Below are 20,219 nucleotides of genomic sequence, written 5' to 3' on the forward strand. Positions count from 1 at the left end.
GAATATTATACACTATGAGGTCAGAATATTATTTGCTAAAATAGAAAGGCACAAAACAATACTCTGTGAGGACCACAAGAAGGTCATTACCCACCAAGAAGATCAGAGAAAAATTTATGGGAGAATATTTTAGTTGGACTTTAAAGGATCAGTGGCTATACAACAAGTGAAGGGGCATTCCAAGAGCAGAACACAGCCTGAACAAATGGATAGAGGTAGCAGGACACAAGAGGAATTTGCAGGACAGAGTTTCATAAAGTACATGAAAATAGTGATAGGACATAAGGTTAAAAAGGGTAGCAGGGTGATATAATGGGAATAGCCTTAACTACCAATCAAAGGTATTAGAACTTTACTCAGTAGGAAATAGGGAGCTGTAGGTGGTGCAATGGATAGAGTTCTGGGCTTAGAACTATAAAGACTCATCTTCTTGAGTTCAAATCCAGCCTCAGACACTTACTAGCTGTGTGACCCTGGGCAAGTCACTTAACCCTGTTTGCCTCAATTTCCTCATCTATAAAATGATCTGGAGAAGGAAATGGCAAATCATTCCAGAACACTTTTGCTGAAATGACTCAATAACCAGGAGAGGAATTAAGCAGGACTTGGTTAATTGATCAGGTATAAGAAATAAAGAACAGGGAAGAGTAAAGGATAACTTTAAAGATGCATGCATGGAAGACTTGGTTCCTTAAATGCAAATAATGAATTTAGAAGAAGGAATAGGGTTGTGGGAAGAGAAAACAAATTCATATTGACATGATAATAAGACATATTGAATGAGATATTGATTGGAATCCAGGTTGTACTGGAAAGACAGTTGGAAATATCAATGCTCAGGAGAGGGGTTAGATAAAGGGTTGGGATTTATCCACGTTGAGGCAGCAGTTGAAGTCATTCATAATATTGAACAAGCTTGCCATGGGATAGAACATAGGGTGAGAGAAGAGGGTCCAGGGCTTACCTTTGGAGAAATACACATTAAGAGTTCAGGAAGAAGATGAGGAATCCAGAAAGCAGACAGAGAACAAGTACTGAGAGGAGTAAGAGACAGCCAAAGAATGCTACATCTAAAGTCAGCAGAGAAGAGAGAATGCACTAGGGGGACAGACCAGTCCTATCAAAATCAACAGAGAAGTCAAGGATGATAAAAGCTGAAGAAAGGTTGATGGACTGGAAAATTCAGAGGTAAATGGTGAGGTTGGAAAAAAATTTTCAATGGAGTTTGTTTTCTTGGACAGAGAGAAAAATCCCATTTTATGGGTTGAAGGAAAGAATAAGTATCAGAATCAGAAAAGCTGCTGCCAAAGGTATCACTTTATAGCTTCAAATTATCTAATTCTCTCATCATGAAAAGATAGACAATGAAGATATGGTTGTGTGGTGTGGAGGAAGGAACACTGGATTTAGAGTAGGATGACCTGGATTTAAATCCAGCTTTACTGCTTGCTGCTCCCTGGCAGGTCAAACTTGCTAGGCCTCTGTTCTTTCATCTGTTAAATGAAGAGTTTGGACTAAATGATTTCTAAGATCCTTTCTAGCTCAAAAGCTAGATACTATAAAGATTACCATTAGCAGAAAAAAGCTAAGAAAATAGAAGAATAGTAGCAAGGATATTCTATTATCTGATCTGAGCTTTGACAAAAGTCTTCTTACACGGCCTAAACTGAGAACCAATTTGAACTACAAAATATTCACATGCTGACCCGTTAGAACAAAAACTTTGCGGATGGGTCTGGAGGTCAGATCTATGATTTCCTTATTTCATTTGGGCAAGAAACTCCCCGTGAGGAAATGGTCTCTACCAATGCTCCTCATCAGCTGCTTTATAATTTATAGACTTGGGGAGAACCTGAGGCACTGAGAAATTAAGGGAATCCAATGACGCTCTATCCACTATGATGTGTTCTATAAATCCAGGGTATTCAGTGGATGATACCATGCTTTGAACTAATCAAAGGAATAAAGAATGCAATTTTGGAATAAAATAGAAACCATTATTTTATGGTTCATGAATCTCCATTTGTACTCTATCATGGCATGAAAGTAATAACCCTGAGTTCTTAAAGGCTATTACACCAAAACAGGGTAGCTAGGTGGCATAGTGGAAAGAGCACTGGGTGTGGAGTTAGAGAGATTTGTCTCCCCCACATCAACTCTAGCCTCAGACACTTACTGGATGGGTGACCATGGGCAAGTCATTTAACCATGTTTACCTCGGTTTCCTCATCTGTAAAATGAACTAGAGAAGGAAATGCCAAACTACTCTTTGCCAAGAAAACCCCAAACGGGGTCACAAAAAGTTGGACACGACTGAAACAACTGAACAGCAACAGCGTTACACCACAAACTTTGGCAGGTTCTATGATTCTGGGAAGGGTTCTTGTTTTGCCCAGTAGCAGGCTGATTCTGTGGTCTGAGGACCAACCTAACTTTTTGTAGACAGGGTCACTATCAGCAGGTTGGTCAAAGGCTGATCAATTCTTTAGCCTTGACAAACATAAAACAAATAGAAAATACAAAACATTCCTCCATCTCTGCGGCTCCTTTTGTCTTCCAAAGTGACAGCAAAAAAAGCAGCAAAGAATGCTTAGAATCAGTTTTAGACCATCTATAACCATTAATTCAATTACTCATACTCTAAATGTGAAACTTATATCTAACAACCAGCGAGTTAATATACTGCCAGAAGAAATGAACAAGTCCCCAAGGAAGGTCATTGAGACATTGGTTAGATCCTTAACACTGAATCTGGATACAGACAAGAATCACACAGGATGAAAAAGCATCAGTGGACTATAATGTGCAAAGGGAATCAAAGAGATCGCACAAAGGAAGCAATGAAATTACATATGTGGCAGGGAATGGGGCAAGAGAAAATCACTTTAAAAGTCTGTACAGGGTAAATGACCAAGAAAAAAATGATGGAGCCTTGGTCAGGCCTGTGGCTCAAGTTTGTACTGGACTTAGAACATGATGCTTAGGCCCTGTCTCCATCCAGAGAGTATCTGTGTCAACACATGTCTTTGTATGCTTTTGCCCTCAGTTTCTACTATTCCTTTTGTAACTGCTACAATCCAAAACTTTTATAGTCTGCTTCCTTCCACAAAGCTTAGAGTTACCAAAAAAATCTGAAATGTATTCCATTGGCACAGAAATTTCTACCAAAGACCAAAAACAATGAAATTTTTACTTGGTTTTAAAATAGTAGTCAACAATAATAACTGATGTTCACTGTAACAGTCCTAAGCATCAGATCATGACTAGCCATGTGAATCATCCAAGATTAAATTATGTTTCATTTAATTTGAACAGAATGCTTTTTTTAATATCCCAGGTTCTTTGAAAATAGGTTACCCTTAAGTGGTATATGAGAAAACTCTAAAGAAGAAATAAGCAATTACCTAGAACATTCCATTCATCAGAAGCTGTTCTAGATTAAATAAGGATTTACTGTACTGGCAATCTTCCTGCCTTTTCCTTGAAATAAAAAGTTACAACAGTAGCTGAACTGTAACTGCCCTTCTCTTCCTCCAAATTTCATAACACAGAACTGTTCTCCTGTTTATAAGATTACAGTAACTGTTCTGAGTTGGTCACGGACACTTAACTGAGTCAGTTCTAGCCCAACTCATTGATCAAAAACTCAGTTTCTTAAATTCTCACTGATATTTACAAAGTATGTTTCTTTGAGCTGTCACACATTGAATTTAAAATGATTCAGAACCTAAGGCAGATAGGATTATAAGATTTTTGTAAGGATAACAAGTAGAGTAAATTGAAGAATCTCTTCAAATTAGTTTACTTCAGAGACATCAACAACAAAGTGAAAAGACTATGCTGCTAAGTGGAATGAAAGTGCGGCCAGGTCCTATTAAGCTGAAAGGTTTTGAGTCCAGCCAGGAAGCCTGGTGAGATTCAGACTGCCTTTCAATTCGGTATTGCTGAAATGATGGGCACTACATATTCAGACACAGTAATGAGGGTATCACAGTTCAGAGAATGGTGGCATTTAAAGGGATCTTTGAAGTCATGTAGTTGAACTCCTTTTTGTGGATAAAGAAACCAAGATTCCCAGAGAAGCAGGTCATGTGGCTAGTTAGTGACAGACAGGACTAGAATAAGGGTCACCTGGCTCAAAATATAGAATGTTTTCCACTAAACTGAGTTGGTTCTTAGTTATGTGTACATTAGGCAAATAATGTCTTTGGAAAATTGATCGTATTCACTGACCCGTGTGTGTGTGTGTGTGTATGTATGTATATATATATATATACATATATGTATGTATGTATGTATATATACATATATATATATGTATATATACTCAAGTGAGCCTTTTAGTAACTATAAACATCCAAAATAATTCCAAAATCAGGAGGAAATGAAAAAAGAAAAAGGGCAAAAAGGGAAAACAGGGAAAAGAGAACAGACAAAAGGGAGAAAGGAAAAGTACAAAAGAAGAGAAGGGGTGACTGGTAGGAAAGAAAAAACCCATGAACACTGATGAAAATGGGTAATCAGAGTTTCTCACCAGTGTTTACAAAGCAATGAATGGACAATGTCATTAGAATGAAATATCATACCAGATGTGATGTGATTGGTAATTCTGCCAACCAGAGGGAAAACAGCACTTTCATTGGCTGTCTATGGTTACAAAAGCCAAGTTTCTGGGAGTGAAAGCTGAGAAGAGGAGAAACCTGGAAAAGGAGACTGAAGTGATAAGAAAGAAAAATGAGAAGTGGAGAGAAGATGAGGGAAGAGAATGGGATATAGATGAAACGGAGGTTTGTGTTTAAAGTAGGAACAGGGAAACGAGTAACAAGTATCCTTCTAATCAGGTACCCCTCCCCCCCAAAAAAACCAAACTGGTACAAAGAAACAGAAAACAAAACCAATACCAACACAAAGTCACTAATATCCCTCTGACTATCCCTACATATCACAGAAGCCTCCTTAGAGCAGCATTCCTGGGTCACAAAGGCAGAGAAATCACAGAGAAAAGTTGAGTAACACAGAAGCTGATCCAACCACCTTAGGATCCCCTCAAGAATAAAATAGCATAACAACTGACATTTATAATGAAAACCATATCCCATCAAGGATGAGTTCATGTAACATCAAAGTTTCCTTTATTTTTTTACTTGTTCATGTGTCACTAGGCTTTTGACACACACACATATACACGTGCATACACACATTACATATGTATATGTACATATACATACAAGCACACAATCAAATTGTGAAGCCTTTGCCAATGTCAGGGAAGACATGGTAGAATGGAATGATCCTCGGATATGGAATCTAAAGACCTAGGTTTATGTTTAGTCCTACGACTTACTGGTTCTATAACCGTGAGCAAATCATGTAATCTTTCTCTGTTTTAGGATGTCAGGTGATGCAGTAGAAAAGGCACTGGATTTGGATTAAAGGATCCAGGTTTGAATTCACTTTTACTCCGTATATCCTTGGACAAATTACTTCCCTTCTCTGGGATCTGGGCTCATTTATATAAGGAGGGTGTTGGACCAGATGATCTCTAAGGTCTCTAAATCTAGGCTCATATATCAAATGGAGCTGACAATGCCTGCCCTACTTGTTTTGCTGGGTTTACGTGAAGATTAAGTAAGGAAATGGATATATAACTGATTTGAAAACCGTTAAATGCTATGGGAATATAAGGAATCACTGCTACTGTTAAAAAGCTTGTGCTAGGCATCAGATTTCCTACCCAGAGACTTTGCTTTGCCAGACTTCCATTGCAAGAAATGACTTTAATTGAGGGGAATGTGATCTGACCTTTAGAATGTCCAAGTTATTTAATGGATTTTTGTTATCAATGGGTTTATACTGCAAAACCAAATCAGCAATACTGAACCATCTTGGTGTAGCTCATAGATACATAGCCTGTCCTTATAATGACTTTGTGAAGCAGGCAGGACAAAAATTATTATTCCCATTTTGCCAATGGAAAAAAAAATGGAGGTTCAGAGATGTGAAGTGATTTGCCCCTAGTCACACAGCTAATAAATATGGAAGCCAGGATTTGTGTCTTAGTCATTTGTTGCCAAATCCAGCCTCCTTTCTGATACATCATGCTGTCCCACTCCTTGAGTTTCAGGCATCTGCTGTCATCAAAGGACCTGCTCTTCAATTCTTGCCTCTTCTAGTTACCACCTGAGTGACCATGGGAAAACCACTTAATTTACCAGAGCCTCGGCGTCTTCATCTATAAAATGTGGAGTTGGATTAGATGGTCTCTGAAGATCCTTCAAGGTCTAGATTTAAGATTCTCTGATCTGATGGTATCACTAGAGCAGTACAAGAAGGGCTGGAAAAGGTTTTAGAAGTAGAAAACAATTTTCAGGTTGGTTATTGTGACTGTATCCAACTGCAAGGCTGAAAGAGGGCATAGCAGAAACCCTCTTACAGATGATGTGGGAAAATTGGAACTCTAATGCATCGTTGATGGAGTTGTGAATTGATCCCACCATTCTAGAAAGCAATTTGGAACTATGGCCAAAGGGCTATACAACTGTGCATAATTTTTGATCCATTATTAGGTATTCCAAAAAGATCATAAAAAAGAGAAAGGGACCCATGTGTACAAAAATATTTATAGTAGCTCTTTTTGTGGTGGCAAAGAATCAGAAATTGCGGGGATGCCCATCAATTGGGGAATGGCTCAACAAATTGAGGTATAGGATTATGATGGAACAGTATAAAATGAGCAGGTGGATTTTTAAAAAAAACCCTGGAGAAACTTACATGAACTTACATGAGTGAAGTGAATAGAACCAGGAGAACATTGTATACAGTAACAGCAACATTGTAACAATGATCAGCTAGGAGAGACTTAGCTCTTCTCTGCCGTGCCATGATCTAAGACAATTCCAAAAGATGGATGATGGAAAATGCCATCCACATCCAGAAAAAAAACCCATGGAGTCTGAATACAGATCAAAGTATATTATTTTCTCTTTTTTTGTTGTTTTTTCTTTCTCCTGGTTTTTCTCTTTTTTCTGGTTCTCCTTTTATAACTTGACTGCCCTCAAGAAGCTTACATTCAGACAAAAGCAACCACATGCAAATAATTGTGTATATGGATGATTTATTCAGAGTAGAAGGGAGGGAACCAGCAGAGAATCATCTTCTGCAAAAACTGGGATTTGAGATGACTTGATACAAGACAGGAGGAGAGGAGAAGAGGGGGAGCATTCCAAGCATCAGGAATGACCCATGAAAAGGTGGAGAGTTGGAAGATGAAGTATGAGCAAATCATTTAACTTCCCCTCACAATAGCTTCCTCATATAAATATAGGGATAATAATAGTTGTACTGCCTAGTAATTGCAATTCCATTCAATTCAGCGTTTATTAAGTGCTTACTCCGTGCCAGGCACTGTGCAAAGCACAGGGGATACAAAAAGAGGCCAAAGACAGTCCTCCTCTTCAAGGAGTTTGTGATCTAATGAGGCACACTTCTTGTAAACAAATTCTATGCAAAGCAAGGCATTTACAGGCTAAATTGGAAATAGGGATTAATAAAATAGGAAAAGCAATTAAGAGGAGTTGAGATTTCATGTGAAAAGTGGGATTTTAACTGGGCCTTAAAGGAAGCCAGGGAAGCCAGGTGTTGGAGTAGAAGGGGGAGAGCAATCCATGCATGAAGGACAGCCGGAGAGAATGCCCAGAGCTGAGATGGAATGTCTCGCTTGTAGGACAGCCAGGAGGCCAATATCACAGGATGGAAGAGTATATATTAGGGAATAAGATATAAGAAGACTGGAAAGGTAGGAGGGGGACAGGTTACAAAGGTCATTGATTGCCAAGCAGAACATTTGTATTTGCTCCTGGGGGTAACAGGAAATTTATTGAGTAGGAGGATGACATGATTGGGAAGAATCATTTTAATGGCTGAATGGAATGATTTGGTGGGTAAAGACTTGAGTCAGGCAATTGCCTATTGTAGTGATAAAGATATGAGGTGAAGAGGGCCTGCACTGGAGTGGTGGCAGTGTCAGAGGAAAGAAGGGGTGTATATTCAAAGAGATGTTGCAAAGGTGAGATGAATAGATGTTGTCAGGAAGATGGTGGAGTAAGTCAGAAAATTCCAAGCTCTCCAGATTTCCTCCATAAACAAGATAAAACAGAGTCTCATTGTGGAAGTAGAGCAGCAAAAACAAAAACAAAAATTCAAGAGTTGAGGCAGAAGAATGACTCTCCTGTTATAACTGGAGGAGATCCAAAGAAAGACCCCAGGACTAAGGTTTGACCTGAGTGGAGTGTAAACATCTTCAGGCTAGCTCTGAAGAAACAGAAAACAACATGTGTGTGTGTTGGGTGGCGGGGGAAGAAGTACCAATTACAATAAGGGAAAGAAAATTGCCCCAAACTTTTAGAACAAGAGGGGAAAGTAGAAATAGGAAAAGAAAATCCACCAATCACCACCCGAAAGAAATCCCAGGATGAAAACCTACGGAAATACCATAGCCAAATTCTGAAACCTCTAGGTTAAGGAGAAAATATTATGAGCAACAAGGAAAAAAATCCAAATATCGTCAAGAACATTTAGAATTATACAAGACCCAGCAGCAGCTACACTAAAAGACTGCAGGTCTTAGAATACTATATACTGAAGAGCAAAAGAACTGGGGTTATGACCAAAAATACCACACCCACGAAAGTTATGTATAATCCTGCACAGAAAAAAAGTATATTCAATTAATTGACACACTTTCAGGACTTTGTCATTAAAAGTTCAGAACTTAATACAAAATTGGATATACAAGATTCAAGAGAAATGTAAAGTAAACATCCAAGACCAATTACAAGGGACTCAATAAGAACAAATTATTTACTTTTTACATGTGGAAATTTAAATCATATGCCAAAGATTGGTAATTGGGTAATGCAAAAGAAAGACTGGGGTAGAGCTGAGTATGACGTGATTCTAAAAAGTAAAATGGTGTAGGCAAAGATAAAAAGAGCAATTATCTCATACAGACGAGGTACGATAGGAAGAGCTGATACAGAGGAATCAGATTGGGGAGGAGGACTTAGAGTGCTGGAAACCTATTCACATCAGATCTGGGTTGAAGAGAGAATAGCACATACATTTTTAGAAGGGTATAAGCATCTTCTAAATGTATAAAGAAATAAGAGGGTGAGGGAACAGGATAAAGAGGGATATAGAGGGTGTGTAGCTTAATAGGAATGGCTTAAAAAAGGAAACAACACCTGTATCTAGAAGAGTATAAAAGTCTTCTAAATTCAGAAAAAAACAAGAGGACAAGGGGATAGGGTGGAGGAAGAAGATAAGAAGATTCTTGGAGGAGGGTAGGTTAAGGAATAGAAGGGCAAGGTGGCAGGAGGAAGTAAAGCAGAGGAGTGAGGAGGGATAGGAATAGGATAAGAAGGATAATGAGGAAAAATAGGAAGAAGGGAAATATACAACAGTTATTATAACTTAGAATGTGAATGGGATGAATTTACCCAAAAAATGGAAACTGATAGCAGATTAAAAATTTTAATTCAACAATATGTTGCTTTCAGGAAATGCTTTAAAAATGAGAGAGACACACAAACATAAAATAAAGTTCAGGAGTAGAATTTATTATGAAAACAAGCAGGGGTAGTAATCATGATCTCAGACAAAATTAAAACTAAAATAGATTTAATCAAAAGAAAAAAATAGGGAAACTACACTATGCGTCAGCCATATTATTCCATATTGTTTTAGACTAGTTAAAATAACTAGTCAGTATAAAAAACCTGGGAGTGTGCCTGCCAAAACAGACACAAGAGCTATATGAATATAAACACAAAATAATTTTTATACAAATAGTCAGATCTAAATAATTGAAGTAATATTTATTGTTCATGGCTAGGTAAAGCCAATATAATAAAAAAAAACCCAACAAATTACCTAGCTAATCTATATATGCAATGCCATTCCAATTAATAACTAAAAAAAATCTTACTGAGTTAGAAAGCATAACAGGGTTGATCTAGAAGAGCAGAGGCGCAGGAACTTCAAAGAAACCAGGGAAAAAGATATGAAGGAACCAGATTTAGTCGTATCAGACCTTAGACCATATTACAAGATGAGACCATTATTGAAGTATAAAATGAATAATTTAAATTATTTTCAATTAAAATTTTCTTGTGTAAATAAAAACTATGCAACCAAGAATAGAAAGAATGCAGAAAACTGGGGAAAAAAACTTTCATAGACAACCTCTCAGATAGAATGTGATTAGGAAATGATGAGCTTGTTGATTTAGAAAAACATGGAAAGACTTGGACATATGAAGGAAGATGCCCACCTTCAGAAAAGCAGATAACAAGTGGAAATAAGCACGTATCATCTTATATTGTTTACACGGGTATGTTTATAGACATCCATGTGTACATAGGTGCATATGTGTGTATGTGTATCTCCATACTTAATTGTAGCCTTCTGGAGGTGGGGAGGGGAAAAATAGAATTAAAAGTGTGCAGCACAGAACAAAAGAAAACCTACAAGGAAGCAGAGAAAAATTGGGCAGCTTTGAAAACAAAACACAGTATTTATTATATAGGTTTTCTTGAAATGGAAATTCATTACTTTAAATTGAATCCTCTCAGGTTTTGCTGTGTACATGGCAATTTTTTTTCTTATTTTGTATTTCAATTTAAAATAAGTTTGAAAACCTTTTTTTTTAATAGGCCTTGGCAATAGCTTGGCTGTGTGAGGTGAGAGACGGTGAGAAATCCAGGATGATTCCTAGGTTGTGAGCCTGAGGGTGTTGCCCTCTACGGTAATAGGGAAGCTAGGAGCCAGAGAGGGTTTAAGGAGAAAGATAATGAGTTCCATTTTGAACATATTGAATTTCAGATGTCTACTGGATATCTAGTTTTAGATATCCGAAAGGCAGCTGGATATGTGAGATTGAAGATCAGCAGAGAGACTGGGGCAAGAAAGGTAGATTTGAGAGTGATCTGAGAGAAGATCCAGTAAAGAAGACAAAGAAAGAGAAGCCAGTTCAACCTCAATTACATGTTATTAGGAAATACAGCATTCAAGTTGATTGAAATATCAGCATTTTCACTGAACATTGGAATCAACTTTAATACTCAAAATTGGCACACCCTAGAAAGAAGTGTAAGCCTCAGATAAAGCGAGGTATTTTTAGAGAGAATGGGAGGGGTCAAAGAATTCATCTTTCCAAGGACACAGGCAACTTAATAATCAATGGCTGCTTAAAATATGTCACCAGCTTTACAAGACTCCTCTTTTAAAAAGCAAATGTCCCTGGTTTTGATCCATTTCTTCTCAGTTCTCCCCAGCAATAAGTGGTTTTGATCTTTCATTATTATATACAGGAAGCAAAACTTCTATCAGATGGACCAAAATTGACATTAAAAAGTAACATTTATGTATTTTTTTAAAAAAATGAATAGCTACTATGAGATTGAAAAGACGGCAGGAAGCATTGTCACTGATTTGCTCAGATACTAAAGCTTTTCCCATCAGAAAAAAAAAGAAGAAAAATAACTAAGAGCCTATGGAAGGACTTTTGGAAAGATGACTAACGTTAATGGCAAAGAACAAAACAAAACAAAAACTGTAGAAGACTGTGACCCACCAGCTAAACAAACAGCAAAGTGAAAAAAGATGGGTGTTGCCTCTCTTGGCATTTTGTTTCTAAATACAAATTTTTACAAATTACAAAATTTACTTCCCAGAAGACCTCATCATAAATCTCAAAAGCTAACTTTTCATGTATCCAAAATCTAGATTTTTATCAGAATAAAGCAAGAGATAAAAGTAAAACAACCATACAATTAGATCATAAAAAGTATGTCAACACACACAAAACATTCCCCAACTTTTTCTATACTTAGCTTATATTGTCACCAACATCATGAACATTGAACCATCCAAAGGAATGGACAGAGTGTCCCAAGTCTTAGTGCAGTTTTAATTAGCTTTTGGTGGATTATTGATTAATGACCATTTATTTACTTATTAACTTAATAGCTAATTAGCTATTAGAGCTTAAAACTGCACCTTTTTTTGGAACATTGTGTCAACAAATGAGAGGCTTCACTTTGTGATATGAAGGACGATGGATTTGTCAGAAAACTTGAGTCAAGTGTCCTCGCTCCCACTGTATAACCCTGGACAAGACATTTAATCTTTTTCACCCTCATTTTCATCATCTACAAAATGGGAATAATGCTACCTACTGCATCTAATTGTGAGGTTCAGTGGAGACAATGTGTGTGAAAGTTCTTTTGTAACCATAAATGTAGCAAAATGTGAACTATGGTATTTAAGCACTGTGGCACACTGAAAAATATAAGTTTCATTAGTTACCAAATGTTTATTATAAGCATATTTTATGTCCTGCACTATCAGGCCCTGTGAGGAATTTTTAAAAGCATAAAGCAAAGGGGGAAGCATAGTATCTGATCCTGAACCTCAGAAAGCTGATTTGTAGCCTAATTAGTCAATTTACACTTACTTATTGTCTATAGGATTCAGAATGCTCTAGTTCATATCAAGCAGTTCTTCTTTTAATTACTTCTCAACTCTGAAATCCACTCCTCCCTCTCCTCAAACCTATTTCCTAGCCTGCTTTCTCAGAGCTTGTGACCATCAATCCCTCTCCTCCTTCAATCCCTTCCCAGATTAGGCTCTGGTGACACATGGTTCCCTCTTGGCTCTATTTCTACCACTCTGACTCCTCAGCTTCTTTTAATGGCATCCTCCCCTCATCCCTCCCACTGTCACTGGGCACCTGTCCTAGCTCTTCTCCTTCCACATTGTGCCTGAGAAATCACATTCATTTTAATCTGTAAAATATGTAGGCTATTCTCTAGGAAGCTAGGGTGCTTGCTCCTGGTTTTGCATCAATTTGCATATTAGCTCACATAGATTTATTTTTAACAAGAAATATCCTTAAATGCCAAATCCATAAAATGTTTTAGTGCTAGGGTAAACTACAGAAAATATTTTCAAATCCAATAATCAGGGCCACTGGAATAGATGAATATATTTTTCCCAAGCTGTTCCCCTAAACCAAGGCCAGTTCTGAAGAATACCTGGGGTGATAGAGAAGCCAGAAGAGAAAAATTTTCCTGGAAAAATCTGTTAGCCTACCCACAATTTTGATAATTGGCATAATTCCCAGATCTCTCTTTTCGTCATACAGATTCTTCCTTTAGCCTAATTCTTCCACTACCTCAAACTGAACATGGAAATAATAGAATTCCTCCAATTTTGATTCATTTAATAAAGTTTAATAGAAAGTCCACAATTAATTTATTCATCACATATGCATGTATATATCTGCATATATATGCATGTGTATATGGGTATGTGTATACAGATACCCATATCAAATAGTCAACTGTTTAATGTGTGTAAGGTCTTCTGTAAGGAACTGTGAGGGATACTGTCCCTGCCTTCAAGGAATTGGTAATATAGTCAAAAAATGCTCAAGTTTCACTTAATATTCTCTTCCCTAGGATACCTCTCAAAATTTTAGGCATGGATTCTTGCCTTGCTGAGTCAACTTCACCCTTTCTTCACAGCATCTACGCTATCTCTTCCTCCCTTTCTGGCTGTGATCCTATCCCTTGGTGAGATAATAATCCTCCCAGTAATAATCTTCCCAGCCCTCAAAAAATTCAAGATCATATAACTTAATATGTACAAAAGTAGGAACTGGTTTAATGACTGGGTACATAAACTGAAAGGAGCAGGTTAAAGGCTGGAGAGAGAATGAACATTTTCACTGTTGTGAAGCAGCAAATAGTTTACCTCGAACCCGTCTCCTCTTAGGTCCCTACACTCAGTCATTTTGTAGATTCCCCAGGACATGTGCAGTTATTTCAAGAGGTGTCACGAAAGTCTTCCTAAAAAGTGATTAAATTTGTTTTACTTGGAAAAGGAAAATGACATAGAATATACAGCCCATTTAGGTAAGGTAAGAAAAGGACACCAGTCAGTCAATGATTGTAGGATGACAGGGTTTCAACCTGTAAGATCCTAGGATGACCACCCTATTTTCCTGGTTGTCTTCTTTAAAAGATCTATTAAATAATTGGTATGGGTATTTCCTCTATTACTGCCAATCACAGCGTGTCTCTGAAGTTTTTAGCTGCTGTTGCTAAAATAATTTTCTCTCATAGTGAGTCTATAACTTTATTTATGTGTAGTCTTATTTTTATCTCCTCAAAGGTTGAGAATTACAGTCTGATGACCTAGAGAAAGGATACAATGGATGCAAAAACAGAAACTACAGTAATGATTACCTATGACGTGCCAGAAGGAAGTCAAGGAGAAAGCTGGAACAATGATGTGTCAATATAAAACAGGGATTGTGTGAAAAAATGAGATCAAGTAGATATTTGGAGAAATGTCTTGCTTTACTTTTGACTGTTTTATATTCTCTTCTTTACCTAAATTTCTAATCCCCTTCGTGAGGCAGTGTGGTGTCATGAAAAAATCTTGGGACTTAAGGGCAGAGGAAGGAAGTGCCCATTACGTGCCAGGCATTGTGCTAAGTGTTTTACAAATACTATCTAATTTGATTTTCACAGCAACTCAGGAAGGTAGGAGCTATTATGATCCCCATTTTATAGTTGAGGCAGAGATTAAGTGACTTGCCCAGGGTCATATAGCTAGGAAGTATTTAAACTCAGGTCTTCCTGATTCAAGGCCCAATATTCTATCTACCATGCCACATAGCTACCTCTAGTACCAGAATTTGGATCCTGGCTCTGAACAGGTCACTATTTTTCTCAGCCTCAACTTCCTTATCTACAAAATGAGGGGGTTGGGTTAGATGATATTTTTAAAGATCCTTCTAGGTCTAAATCTATGATCCTATGTCAGTGTTCTTATGGTACTGTGGAAAAGGCACCAGTGAGAAGACTAGGGCTAACTTAAGATTTGTGATCTGATTTTTTTGTTAGGCAAATTTTTACTTTAGAGGCAAAGCTGGTATGTTTGGAAAATAGAGGATTTAATGGCATGAGTGACATAAACAGTACTTATTGGGCTTCAGCTAATGTCCCCAGCTCCTGCGAGTCACCGCGTCACCAAAGATGTGGAAGAAGATGTCCTCAAAAAGTTTGCAATCGACTTGGATCAGAGTACATATATTGATGAAACAGGCAAAGAACAGCATGAGACAACTCAAACAACACCATGCAACGGCTTTGAACACAGAGCCAGAAGCCCTCGATTTCTATTCCCAAATCTGCCACCCCAGCTCTTTGTAAATCTAATAGTAATGATAGCTAATCTATACGTAACACTTCCTATGCACAAAGCACTGTGCTAAGAGCTTTACAGCTGTTAGCTCCTTTGATCCTTAACTTTGCAGGGTGGTTGCTATTATCCTGTCCATTTTATATATCAGGAAACTGACGCAGAGGGTTAAGTGACTTGCCAAGGGTCACACAGCTAGTAAATGTTTGAGGCCAGATTGGAACTCAGGTCTTCCTGACTTCAAGCTAACACTTGAGCTGTGGTTGCCACCTAGTCGCCCCTAAAGATGCCATCTTGAGATGACTCAAGGGAAACAGTGAGCAGAACCATGGTCAGGCACACTCTAGGAGAATGCTTTTAAGTCTTGGGTTTCCCAAGCAGACCCAAAAGATATTGGGAAGTGGCAGGGAGGAAGCTTTCCAGCTGCCTCCTTCTACTTGTCTTACTTCTATATCCAGGTAACTTGTATATTCTAACCCCACCCCTTGTTATGGCACCATTATGCCTCCATTTTTTTTTTTTTTGTCTCTAAAGATTTATATTTTCAAGTTTGTTTTATAATGGGGGGAAGGATAATGTTTTAAGTCTAATCATCTAACACATAAAAAATGATTAGCGGTACATATATGCTGTAGGTTGTCAACCCCTGGTCTCTAGTCTAGACAGGAAGCTTCCCTAAGACTATAATCCTTTTTTTGTTTTTCTGATGCCTTTACTTTCCAAGCAGTCTCCAGAAACAATTTGTTTCCAGCTGAGGAGTAGACCATTAAAAAACCTGATCCAACTACAAATTGTTTTCCTGTGGGAGGAGTCCTATTAAATAACAGAAAGATTAGCATACAGTCAGGTAAGGGTCTCCTTAATATGTTAATAAATTGGTATCTATTTTACTGTTAAATCTCCTGTGTATTTGAAAGACACAAATATGCTTACTTCTCTCTCCTCACAAACTCAAGATCCAGATACCAGACCTTTGTGCAGAGAAAAGTCCTCTCCATCAACACACACATATTCATATTCATCCCCAGTACATATATAAATATATGTGTGTATACATGTAATCTTCTTCCTCACTAAAACTTAGAAAGCCCAAAGTCAGAAAGTTTGGAAAAGATATATTACAATGTAAAGGAAAACCTTTCATATGCAAATAAAACATTCCAAATCTTAGAAAGGATCTGAGGCTTGAATATCTCAATTATATATAAACGTACACTAGGTAGGGACCACTTCAGTACCTTCATCCTCAGTTATTCATTTGCACAAGATCCAACAGGAGTCAGGGAAGAGTAACTGGGCTAAGCATCATAAATAAGTATGGAGTCTCTCATTGAGAGACCACATCTTTGAACCACGAAGGCATGTCAGACAGAAGAGGCTAGACCTCTTCTCACCACATCTCAGAGCGAGGGTTCTGAGGGATCTCATCTTCAATTATGATGCTTCACCAAGTCTAGCCCAGCAGCAATAGAGTTATCTGTTTGACCAAGCCTGGCTATGGGTTGATCTATCCAGCTGAGACACCACGTTCTGCAAGGATCTAGTGCAGCTAAACTAAGGAGCTAATTAATCAATCAGAAATGCCTCCCCCCAAATGAACTTCAAGATGACTTTCCAGAGCAAGAAAAGGTATCAAGATTGTGTAGTTCTGGAGTTGTGAGTTGCCTTGGCCACTTGCGTTCCCTTCATTTGTACCTCACTACTACTGTACTTTAAGTACGTATCCACTTCTCCCTTAATCTCACTCTCTCCCTCAACAGATTCTTTATATTTGTGAATGAGATTTGGGGGGGGGGGGGGATGCTTTGTAACTATCTCACTGTCATTTGAATAAATTCCTTTACTAAGAACTAACTGAATCTATTGGCTGATTGTTAGGGTAAAGAACTCAGGTGTGAGTTCTTGAACTGTACCAGGAGCAGGACAGGTAGCCCCAGGCTTATCCTTAGAACCTTGGAAGTAATAGCAGCAGAACTTTTGGGGACCAGGTGGGCCAGTGCCAGAGCAGGTTGGAGACATGAACTCATATGATACTTAGCCCAGTTGTTCTTCCCAGACTCCTGCTGGATCTTATGCAGATGAAGGATACAGCATAAGTTATAAATAATTCAACAAACATTTATTAAGTGACCATTATTTGCAAATAAATACTAAGAGAAATCAGATAACTTTCCAGGCAAGATACAAAAGGTAGACAACAAGGATGAGAGAAATGAGCTTGAAAAGGGGATAAAATGATTTTGTATCCTGCATCAACACAGCCAACACGTCCTATTGGATTCTAATAGAGCATAAGATTGAGTTTGGAGCTTCTTCCTGTTACCAAAGTGTTATTGACAATTCTTTAACTAAAATATTCAGAGAAGAAGGCCAAATTAATTAGACATAGGAGTTTGATGAGGACATGTCCATCACAAAAAGTCTAAAAATGGTATTGTGAATTTGGTTTTCTGCCTTCTAGATCTCATTCACTCTCATGGCTTCAACTATCACCTCTCTGCAGATGACTTCCTACTCTACATCTCTGGCCAGCCCTGTTTCCCAGCCCGGGTCTCATATTTCCAATTGCCTGGTGGATATTTCCACTTGTATGAACCTTAAACTCAAATTGTTTAAAAATCAAACTCACCATCTTCTCTGCTGCCTTCATCCCCAATCTTCTTCCCACCCTGACTTCCCTGTTTGTCTTTTTTACTACCACTGTTCCAGTTTGCCAGACTTTAAATGGAAGAGTGTTTTTGTATGAGGGCATAGCTGCCTTTCTGACATTAACTTTGAAAACTTAGGGTTGCAAATCCTAAAATTGTACATCTCCATTCAGCAAGTTATCATTGATCTCTCACTCTCAGTAATGAAAATCCTATAATGAATAACATGCCCACTGTATAAGTTACCATAATGTTTCTTTAGTTTTGTCCTAAAATTACTTCCATCAAATGACCTTTCCTGTATTTGGTGAACAATTCACATTCACCCTCCTAATTTTGGATTGTATTCCATCAATTCCAGCATTTTAATCTCGTACTTCAGGGAAGCTTTGGGGGCCACAAAACAGCTTCCCTAGTAAGAAAGATGTACTTTGGGTTTTACACTCTAGTAAACAAACTCTCACCTGGCCCAAAGTGCAAATATCTTCACTGAAACTGACATTGTTTGTTTTAGAGGTGCAGACAGAAACATAAAAATATGAAGTTTTTCAAGTCATGTCAATCTAATAATAACTATTTTTCAGTTAACCTAGTCATCCATATTTCTCTTCTAATAAACAAAAATCAAGGCCCTCCTCCTCAGGCTCTGAATTTTTACCCCCAAAGAGTTACAGAATATAGCCATTCAATATTGTTAACATCAATATATCCCCAATACTCTGCTTGTCAATTGCAAGTTCACCTTCCGTCAAGGAACTGTTCTTTCCCCAAGTAATGTATACCAACAGCTAGCTCGACAGTAATCTTTTTCTGCACAAAGCAAGTACTGAGGTCTAAAAAAGATCCTTGCATATTCACTGAGTAAACTTGGACAATTCACTTAATCTCTCAGGGCCTCAGTGTCGCCCCCAGTAAAAGGAGTTTGGACTAGGTGGCCATATGGATATCTTCATAGATATCAAGATATCCCTTGCAGCTTGAGGATCTATGATCTTATGCACTTGATTAAATAGCACAGTATTAAAAGAAAAATAACGGGAAGCCCAAGGCTTGCTAAGCAGAGAGCTCAGGGCATGGGATGGGATTGATGAAGACAATAGGCAGGTGCAGATGTTTATTCGCCCCCACCCAGCTGCCTCATTAAAGAGGCGAAGGAGAAGCAGTTGTCATCGGTTCTTCCAAGGGAAAAGAAGCAGGCGTGGGGCCCCTCTTAGGTTCTCTGGGAAAGAAGCGAAGAGGACGAGGGCAAGACAGTTGACATGGGACCTCAGGGGGCTGCTCCCGGAGGGCTTGAGCCGCTTAATTAACGGACATTAGCAAATGCCCTGATTCATTCTCCTTGTGCGTCTTAAACCTCTCGCTTTGCCCTTCTGTTTTGGAAACTTGTTCGGTCCGATCCGTATCGAAATGCACTGGGTCCTCCCCTCCCCCGCCTGGCTCAGACCCTTACCCCATGAAACACACTTAGGGAGTCCCCTTCAATTAGGCGTTTACCCAGTTTCCTTCCTCAACTCCCTCCTTCCCAGTTCGAGAATGGGGGCTAGTGCGGACCACGAGACAAGGTGGACTACTGAGCTGCAGGAAGCAGAGCTCGGGCCCCCGCAGCTGGTACCTCGGACACCTGTGCTGGAGCCAGACCCCAGAGCCCAGCTTTCCGGAGTCGGGGGACTTCGCGAGTGGGGTGCTAGGCTGCAGAGGAGGAGGTCCGTGGATTTCAGAGCTGGGTCCTGCGGGGGAGGCTGAGTGGGGAAACTGGGGAGCAGGATGCTGTGCAGAGGAAGGGAGCGTGGGGGTTAGGAGGGTGCTAGGCGGGAGACGAAGTGGGGAAGCTGGGGGAGGGAGCCCATGGACGTGAGGAGAGGGGTGCCAGGCGGGGGGCGGGCGCGCACTGCCCTCCAGGCGTGGGCACAGCACGGCGCTGCCTGTCTGCGGGCTCCAGCCGCCAGCTCCTTGCCTCTCTCGGCCCCAGGCGGCAGCAGCTGGAGGAGGAGGCACCGCCGGCTATTTATAGAGAGGAGCGGCTCCGTCCCAGTGGGTGACAGCTGAATATTTTGACCAGATATGGCCCGCGCTCCCGCGCTGCAACTGGGAACCCTGGCCCCCCCAGCGCCCCAGGAGCGCCAGGGGGGAACCCCGGGCTGCAGAGAAGGGGCCCTGGGGGGCACGTCTTACCCGGGGAGCCGGCTGACCAGTTGGGGGACCGCCTTCCCAGGCGGCAGAGACCCGGCGGAGAGGGAGAGACGCGGAGGGAGCTGCGCCCGCCGCCGTCGGTCCTGCGAAGCCCTCAGCGGCCCGGGAGCC

General features: G+C 39.5%; 1 protein-coding gene across 3 annotated transcripts in view; it reads right to left on the reverse strand.

Moving 5' to 3' along the window:
- TMOD1 (tropomodulin 1) overlaps window positions 1–20,219 on the reverse strand; it is a 130,968-nt gene extending 110,749 nt beyond the window's left edge. For 2 of the 3 annotated variants that reach the window (XM_072596724.1, XM_072596727.1), the window contains exon 1: window positions 20,091–20,219. The gene's annotated coding sequence lies outside the window, so the exon portion shown is untranslated. Of the gene's footprint in view, window positions 1–19,412; window positions 19,431–20,090 lie in introns of those variants that run through there. The other variant, XM_072596725.1, reaches the window with a different exon arrangement.

The sequence above is a fragment of the Notamacropus eugenii genome, chromosome 3, assembly GCF_028372415.1.
Source record: "Notamacropus eugenii isolate mMacEug1 chromosome 3, mMacEug1.pri_v2, whole genome shotgun sequence".
Classification (NCBI taxonomy): domain Eukaryota; kingdom Metazoa; phylum Chordata; class Mammalia; order Diprotodontia; family Macropodidae; genus Notamacropus; species Notamacropus eugenii.